Consider the following 6,998-nt stretch of genomic DNA (forward strand, 5'->3'; position numbering starts at 1 on the left):
AATTAGTATAAAAGTCTTCCCCTCCCTCTTTTTTTAAGATCCAACCTTTATTTTCCCACCAAGCATGCCACAATCTAATGATTTTGGGGGGGACTTTTGCAACAACTGGTCTAGATTATCTCACAAAGATATGTCTTCTCAAAGAACTCTCAGCTGTCACTAATGCCCTTTTCTTTACTTCCTCAGAAGAAAAGGGCCACTGACAGAAGAAAAGGTCTCAAGTGCATTTAAATATGGAAATCAATTTAAGGACCAAGGAAGAGTCATTGTCAAAAGCTCAATGGAGTAAGCAGATTGAAGGAAAAGAATAGAAAACCATTGTGGGAAATGCAGCAGTAAGATCCTTTAAGTAATTACTATGTGCCCAATACTACAGGCAAGATACAGAGTAGGAGACATCCATCACTGCCCATTGAAAAGCTTGAGGACACATAGAGGAGACAGGACAGAACTATGTGCCTTGCAAAAATCATGAAGGAGAAGGGCCTTAGATCTCTCTTGACATGCTGCATTCTGGGTTAATCAAACTCAGACTAACAAATAAGATCAGGAAACAAACCTTATCTCTCTCTCTCTCTCTCTCTCTCTCTCTCTCTCTCTCTCTCACACACACACACACACACACACACACACAAACACACATACACACACTCACACACACACACAAAGTGGTAGTTTATTGTAACATATCAGAAGAACAGAGTATGATCTGTTATGTGGCAACTAAGCAAATAGCAATCGAGGTAAGAACAATATGTAAACTTTTTAGGTGGATCAAAAAACTACAAGGAACCTAAGAATAAATTTAAAAATATGTAAGATCTTTCTTGTCAAAATAAAATTACTGAAGAACATAAGAGAAGCTGTGAATTAATGCCAGATAATGAGAATGGATAGCAAGATACAATGTTGTATCAATTCTTTGCAAAGAAGTCTATAAATATGAAGAAATTCCAGTTAAAAACTCCAACAGGAATTTGTGAGACCTCAAAATTGATGTCAAAATTTTATGGAATTTTAATTTTGTATGGAAAAATACAGAACTCAAAGAACAATCAAGCCCATTATAAAAAAAGGAGAATTAGAAGTTGAGATTTACCCTACCAAGATTTATTATAAAACTATAGGAATGAAGGTAATGTGATGTAGGACTAAACGACACAGATCAATGGAATGAAACAGATATCAACATCAATGGCATCTTGCTATAGAATAATATAATGGTAAGAGCCTGGACTTGTAACCAGACTGCCTGGGTTCAATTATTAGATGGTGTCCTTGGGTCAGTTAATTAATCTCTGTGTGCCTCAGTTCACCCATCTGTTACACAGGAGTGATGAAAATAACAACCTATCTCAGTTGTGTTGAAGATTAAGTGAACAAATATACAAAAGACCCTAACACATATTAAGCATAATATAAAAACTAGCTTTAACAATCCTACAAATATTCACATTCCAACTCCCCAACTTATTTCAAGACTTCCCCCAAGGTCAACGCCTCAGCAAGATCAACCAAGATTGTCCTACTTAAAGTTACACTTCTCTCCCAACACAGCACTCCAAATTTCTGAATTTACTTTGGTGAATTTCTTTTGAATTTCACTTTGTTGAATTGTATAGAGTAAGGAAGGTATGGAGTATTCAGTAGATGGTATTAACACGACTTTCATGTGAAAAAATTTTAGTAACCCACCTCACATCATACATAAAAATAATTTCCAGATATGTTAAACACCTGAATATAAAGAACAGAACTTTAAGGCTGGGTGCAGTAACCCACACTTGTAATCCTAGTGACCAAAGAGAGTGAGGTAGGAGGATCCCAAGTTCAAAGCCTGCCTCAGCAATTTAGTGAGGCCCTAAGCAACTTAGTGAGACCCTGTCTCAAAATAAAAAATAAAAATGGCTGGGGATGTGGTTCGCTGGTTAAGCACCCCGGGGTTAAATCTCTGGTACTACAAACAAACAACAACAACAAAAACCTTTAAAAGTATTAGAATAAATTTTTTTTAATTATCTTTAAATTATTGTGTTAAAGATTTTCTTACACACAAAAAGCAAAACTCTTATAAGAAAATATTTGTAAATTTGTTTAAGTAAAAATTCAAAGCTTCTGAAGGAAAAAGAATCAAAATGTTAAAAAGTAATAGCCTTATGCAAAAGCATGATACACACTATGATCTCAATCACACAAAATGAGATATTGTGTATGTATACGCACAACCTAGAGAGACACATCTAACTAACTAAGTTGCTTGTGATTGGATAACTGTTCTTTGCTTGTTTGTTTATTTTTCCTGTAATGCACATATTAACTTTTAAAAAATAAAAACCATTTTAAAAGCCTGAAAAAAATAATAGACTTAAGGTATTTGTAACATATATAACTGATAAAGGATTAGTGTTTCTGTGTGTGTGTGTGTATATATGTATATATATATATATATATATATATATATATATATATATATATGTATATATACACACACATACACATATATGTAAAGTTATATACATACAACTAGATATATAAAGTTATATATATTAACATATATCTATATGTTAATATATATCTATATAAAGTTGTATAATATCATTAAAAGGTAAACTCCAATATAAAAAATAGGCAAAAGGAACGTCCAAATTATTCATAGAGAAAGAAACTCTAAATGGCAAACAAATATGTGAAAATAAACTCACCCTCACACATAACTAGAGAAATACAGGTTAAAACAGCAATTATATATTTCACAACCATTAAATTGATATAATTTTTAAAGCATGGAAAACAAGTTTAGGCAAGAACAAAGAACAACTAGAACTCATGAAAGGGTACATAAACCAGTACAGTTTTGGACAGCAGATTTTGCCAGTAACTAGCAAAGTTGAAAATGCACATCAGCCTCTGATACAGAATTCCACTTTTAAGTATCCATGAGCTAGGGATTGAATGCATGTGCCCCTCCAAATTTTATATTTTGGGATCTCATATGCAAAGTAAAGTTTTAAGAGCTGGGACATTTTGGCAAATGATTAAGTCATTAGCACTCCCTCCTGCTCCTTCTGAATGAAATTGTTACTCCTAAAAAAAATATTGAAGCAAGTCCCTTAGTTTCTTTTTGCTCTTTCACCTTCTACAATGGAAGGATGCAACAATAAGGTGCCATCTTGGAAGCTGAGAGTGACCCCTCACTAGACATGGAAGATGTCACTAGACATATGAAGATGCCTTGATCTTGGACTTCCTAGCTTCCAGGATTATGAGAAATCACTTTCTAATATTTATAAATTACCACCATGTGGTATTTTGTTATAGCAGCAGTGGCAGACTAAGATACCATTCTAGCAAAACTCTCATACATGTGTTGAAGGAGACAGTTAACAAATACATTCAATCAAGTACTATTTGAAATATTGAAAAAAATAAAAGCAACCCAAAGCCAATCACTGGCATACTAATTTGATTAGTAATTAGTAATTTGACATACTAATTTGATTAGAATACCATAAACAGTGAAAAAGAATAAAGGAGAGCTAAGTTTAAGTGGTGGTTATGGTGAATTGGTTCCAGCATCCATTTCAACATCCTTCTAAGCTTGCCTCTTTGAATTGGAGAGTTTGGAAAGATGAAAACTAGATTTCTTCTCTTTTTTTTTTTCAGTGTTTTCTTTCTGTACTGGGAATTGAACCTAGGGTTTCCCACATGCCAGCCAAGTGCTCTACCCCTGAGCAACATCCCCACCCTAAAAAACTACATTTGTTAAGTAACTTAAATTCCTCTGATTATATATATTTGCATGGGGATTAGAATGGGGCAGCAAGGCTGGGACCATCTTCCTGCTGCTTTGATTATATTGCCCCTGACAGCAATATAATCATGGAAAGCCAGCGTTTTTCTCCAACAGCATTGCAGTATCCAGCAACAACTTTTTTAGTATCAAAAGGACATTGCTATGGGGCCAGAGTTGTGGCTCAGTGGTAAAGTGCTTGCCTATCATGTGTGAGGCACTGGGTTTCATCCCTGGCACACCTTAAAAATAAAAACAAATAAAATAAAGACATGTGTACATCTATGATTAAAATAGTTTTAAAAAGGCCATTGCTATTACAACAGTGACTTTTTAAAATATTTTTTTAGTTGTAGTTGGACACAATATGTTTACTTTATTTATTTATTTTTGTGTGGTGCTGAGGATCGAACCCAGGGCCTCAGATGTGCTAGACGAATGCTCTACCACTGAGCCACAACCCCAGCCCCACAATAGTGACTTTTTGATCCCTTCCATCAGTGATATATTACTGGTATTTTTGTCCTCCTGATATAATGAAGGAGCCTCTTCCTGATGTAATAAAAGTCATGTATTTTCAGAATTCTAATAATAAGTAGACAGCCTGATCCTCCAGCCCTTCCATCAATTTTCTAAGGACCTAGTTTCTTATATTAAATCCCTTGTTCTTAAAATAGCCTGAATCACTTCTGTTTTCTACAACTGATTCCTGAGAATTAAAGTGTTTAAACCAGAAATAAGTTTTGGCAACAGACAACCAAGGATAGTATTCTATGATTGCTTATCTAATTAGTTGAGTTTGAAGGCAAAGTTTTAAAAGTCCAAATGGCTGCTGCAGCAGAATTTGATGATGATTATCAAGTCTGTGGAGCAGTGTGGCTATTTCTGAGTGTGCTGGAGTCTTAAATACCCCATCAGGGTAGTGCCCAGGACACATTGTCCATCAGATCCCTCATCAGACAAACCAGAGGGAGCGCAGGGTTGGACATCTGCGCCTCCGCCAGAGCAGCAAAGAACCTCACCCCCCCGCTGGTACAAAGACCTCTCCACAGGTGTGGCTGTATACTGGACCGGTAGTCAGTGACGGGTAAGATCCAATTGCAATGGTACCAACCTAAGGACCATATGTACTATTGGACAACCTAAGGCAGGCACGGTCCCTAAGCCACATGCTTGTTGTTTAAACAGAGAGGGGGAGATGTTGAGAGCCACAGCCGAAGGGGCCCCAGCAAACTTCCAGCTGCCGGCTGATGATTGGCTCACAGAGGCCCCAGCAACGTCTAGCTGATTGGCTCCTCTGCGGTGATGCTCATTGGGCTGTTTCCCTGCCCTTTCAGACCACGGAGCTGCTCATTGGGGGACTTTTTTGGCTCCGCCCACCTGACCCAGCCAATCGGCCTCAAGAGCAGGAGGATTGTGGGAGGTGGAGAGAAGCTTGTGTGGGAGAGAGAGGCTTGTGGAAAGCCGGTGGTGGCAGTTGAGGCTCTGAGGGTTTTTCCTGAGAGGCTGTTTTGTTTGGCGTGTGTGGTTCTAAAAATAAAGTTAGGAATCCTACTAATGTTAATATCTTAACCTCCTCCATTAAATCATGAATGTTCTGAATATCATCTTGAATGGTGAATCCTTTCCAGAAGGATTTCAATTTACTTTGCCCAGATCCATCAGAAAAAGCACCATTTATGGCAAAAATATATGTCTTAAATAATAAGTTTAATGTTGAAATTATTATTTGATGCATAAAGAATGGATACTGTATGAGCAGGCATATAGGCAATATCAACTTTTTGCATATCTCCATCAGAGGTCTTGGGTAACCAGGTGTATTATCAATGAGCAGTGATATTTTGAAAAAACTCATTTTTATGAAGAGGAGTTCGTTCTCAAGGATAGATCAACATATTCATTTAACCATGTTATAAACAGATGGGCTATCATCTGGAATTTGTTGCTCCATTTATAAGGCACAGGCAGAATAAGTTTAATATAATTCTTAAGGCTGTAGGGTTTGAGGAATGGCAAATAATCATTAGTTTCATCTTAAAGATACCACCTGCTATGTCCCTCAGAAGAGATTTAGACTGTTCTATGAAGTTTTGAAGCCAGACACAAACATCTCCTCTATAGCTATGAAAGTCCTAGATGCCACCTTCTCATAATATAAAACTGTTTTACTACATTAAAAATGTATTGTTTAGTATAATCAACTTCATCAACTTTCTTCGATCTCCTGATAATTTGATGCAGCTTCTACATTGCCAGTTGTTGTTTTGACTTGCATATATTTTTCAGTACCAGGAATGGAACCCAGTACCATCTACCACTGGGCTACATCCCATCCCCAGACCCCATTTAAAATTTTACCTTGAGACAGGGTCTTGCTAATTACTAAGGATGACCTTGAATTTGTGATCCTCCTGCCTCAGACTCCAGAGTAGCTAGGATTACAGGCATGTGCCACTAAGTCTGTCACAACTTTCAATTTTAATGTCATGAAGATATTTTTTCTTAAACCTCACAAACCAAACTCTGAAAGCTTGAAACTTTTCTTCTGGAGCTTCCTCCTTCTCTTATACTTCACTGTGTTAAAAAGAGTTAGGGCCTTGCTCTGGGTTAGGCTTTGGCCTAAGGGACTCTTGTGGATGGTTTGGTCTTCTTTATAAATCACTGAAACTTTGTCCATATCAGCAATAAGTCTGTTTCATTTTCTTATCATTTATATGTTTACTTTCTTCAAGAACTTTTCCTTTGCATTCACAACTTTGCTAACTATTTGTCATAAGAGGTCTAGCTTTTGGCCCATCTTATTTTTTTCCTAAGTTTAATCATTCCTAGCTTTTGATTTAAAGTGAGACATGATAATTTTCATTTCATATGAGCACTCAGAGGCCATTGTAGTTTTATTAATTGGCCCAATGTCAACATTTTTGTGCCTCAGGGAATAGGAAGGCCAAAAGAAGGGAAAAGAAATGGAGAAACAGCTGGCCAGTGGAACCATTAGAATACAGCCTGCATTTGTCAATTAAGTTTGCTATCTTACACGGGCCCAATTGTGGCATCTCCACACAATTAAAATACTAACATTAAGGATCACTGATCACAGATCAACATAACAGACATAATAATAATCAAAAGTTTGAAGTATTGTGAGAATTACCAAAATGTGACAGAAACACAAAGTGAGAACAAGCTATTGAAGAAAAATAATGCT

This window comes from Marmota monax, unplaced genomic scaffold (genome assembly GCF_021218885.2).
Source record: "Marmota monax isolate L192 unplaced genomic scaffold, Marmota_monax_Labrador192_F-V1.1 WCK01_AAM20220418_F8-fsc00050, whole genome shotgun sequence".
Taxonomy (NCBI): Eukaryota; Metazoa; Chordata; class Mammalia; order Rodentia; family Sciuridae; genus Marmota; species Marmota monax.